The sequence below is a fragment of the Portunus trituberculatus genome, chromosome 44 (assembly GCF_017591435.1).
Source record: "Portunus trituberculatus isolate SZX2019 chromosome 44, ASM1759143v1, whole genome shotgun sequence".
NCBI classification, from domain to species: Eukaryota; Metazoa; Arthropoda; class Malacostraca; order Decapoda; family Portunidae; genus Portunus; species Portunus trituberculatus.
In genome coordinates this window covers 9,137,832-9,140,341 of record NC_059298.1, presented here as the reverse complement: position 1 = coordinate 9,140,341, position 2,510 = coordinate 9,137,832, and the positions used below count along the sequence as shown (strand labels likewise).

The 2,510-nt window shown below is 43.9% G+C and overlaps 1 non-coding gene across 1 annotated transcript; it reads left to right on the top strand.

The window, feature by feature from the left end:
- Nucleotides 1-1,200: 1,200 nt before the first annotated feature.
- Nucleotides 1,201-1,274, top strand: Trnai-aau. The gene has a single exon. It is a non-coding gene; the product is annotated as a tRNA-Ile (tRNA).
- The last annotated feature ends 1,236 nt before the right edge of the window (nt 1,275-2,510 follow it).

Here is a 2,510-nt window from a genome sequence, read left to right as displayed (position 1 = left end):
GTGCAGAAAATTTGTGGTTATGGTGGTTCCTGAGAGAGAGAGAGAGAGAGAGAGAGAGAGAGAACATTTATACATTGAACATTTATTCATAGCCATTACATAATTATTACATGATTGGTGAGTTTGTGGCTAGCTTTTTTTAAGAAGCATTAGTTTTCTGGCAAGAGAGAGAGAGAGAGAGAGAGAGAGAGAGAGAGAGAGAGAGAACATTGTAAGGGTTGTAATCCATCATCCAATGGAATGGAAACAAGTAATGGGTTAAAATCATCATTCCCATTATCTCCCTCCTTTCAGCATCATCAGTCCCATTATGTATACCCCTTCCAACACTATCACCATCAACATCCTCATCACTATCATCATCATCATTCACTCCATCCGCATCATTTTCATTATTTGCTCTCCATCATAATCACTTCCTTCTTCTCACTTCACTTTAACATCATCAGTTGCATTTATATTCTCCCCATCAGCATCACCACCGCTTCCATTCTCTTCCTCCTGACAGCATCATCACTACTATTACCTCCTGCGTCACCATATCTTCACCTCCTTTATCTCCTCCATCTTCAGAAGCCTCATTACCCTGACGCAGCTGCACTCTCTCTCTCTCTCTCTCTCTCTCTCTCTCTCTCTCTCTCTCTCTCTCTCTCTCTCTCTCTCTCTCTCTCTCTCTCTCTCTCTCTTACCCGTGTTATTTTAATCCTTTCCACCTTAATTCATTTACCCGAGTCATTGTTCTCATCCATTTTTCGAGCGGCAAGGGTATTCCTGCATCTCATTGCGTCCATTCTTCACATGTTTTACTTATCTTTTTTCTCTCTCTTTTTGCTGGCTTCTTTCTTGCTCTTTCTTCTCTTCTCTATTTTGTCATTTCAGCTTTTCTCTCTTTCTGTCTCGCTTCCTCCTCTCTTCTCGAGTTTTTAGTGGTGCAGTTGTTGCTGTTCTCACGTTTACTTCTGCTTCTCTTTGTCTGTCTGCTTTTTTATTTGTCTGGCTGTCTGGCTTTGTAAATGCCTATATGTCTAGTTGTCTGTTTGTCTTGTCTTGATGTTTTGTCTGTTTGGGTGTCTCTGTCTAGCTATGTGTTTGTGTGACTGTCTGGCTTTCTGTCTGCCAAGATTTTTTGTTTTGTTTTACGTCGGTGTGCCATTCTCTCTCTCTCTCTCTCTCTCTCTCTCTCTCTATCCATTTTATCCTGGCCTGTTAGCTCAGTTGGTTAGAGCGCCGTGCTAATAACGCGGATGTCGTGGGTTCGATCCCCATACGGGCCAAAGGGAGTCCTTTATCTGTTTTTTCCCTCCCTCGCAACTGTCTCCTGCAGGAAAGATGGCGTGGCGAGAGAGCCGTATCGTATATGTGTATATCCTTTCCTCCCGCATGTAGTTAAAATATAGTCTTATATAGATCAGTAAATATTTTAGTGTACAGTACATTAACTCTCTCTCTCTCTCTCTCTCTCTCTCTCTCTCTCTCTCCGCACCCTGTGTCCAGACAACAAGATTCTGGAAGACTCGAAATATAACAACGCAAACAAGTTTTTGTATGGAGGAGGTCGAGGTTCGGACGGCGACTTGATGGCTAGCCCGCTGTTTCCCTCCCTTCCTCCCTCTCTCTCTTCCTTCCTTCTTCCTTCTTCCTCCGTGTTTCTTCTTTTATTTATTTGCCCCTAACCCACCATTGCATCCACGTTCCTTCTGCATCCCCTTCTTCGCCCACATGGAAGGGAATCTGAGGGTCTAAGGGTGTGGTGTATGTGGGAAATGGTTGTGTGTGCCTGTGGGCGGTGTAGCATGTCGTGTGTGGTGTGTGGCGGCTTTGTGGTGAGGCTGTGTTTGCGGTGACGATGGGCGGTGCTCTCAGCCATATAAGGATATAGTTTGATTGGTATTGGTTATTGGGTTTGGCATCGTGTGTGTGTGTGTGTGTGTGTGTGTGTGTGTGTGTGTTTGTGTGTTTCACTGTTTGATCTGCTGCAGTCTCTGACGAGACAGCCAGACGTTACCCTACGGAACGAACTCAGAGCTCATTATTTCCGATCTTCGGATAGGCCTGAGACCAGGCACACACACACCACACACCGGGACAACAAGGTCACAACTCCTCGATTTACATCCCGTACCTACTCACTGCTAGGTGAACAGGGGCTACACGTGAAAGGAGACACACCCAAATATCTCCACCCGGCCGGAGAATCGAACCCCGGTCCTCTGGCTTGTGAAGCCAGCGCTCTAACCACTGAGCTACCGTGTGTATGTGTGTGTGTGTGTGTGTGCTGGTAATTGATGAATAAAGGGAAGAATAGATAGAATTTAAAATTAATACAAAATAAAACGAAATATAAAAATAAGAAAAAATACTAAGGAAAAGATAAAGGAATAAACTATGAAATCATTAAAGAGGAAAGGAAGACGAGAGAAATGTGATCATAACTAAGACAGATGATGAGAGGAAGTTGGAAGGACGAGGAAACAAAAACAAAAAGGAAAAAGTTGGAGAGAAATAGGAAG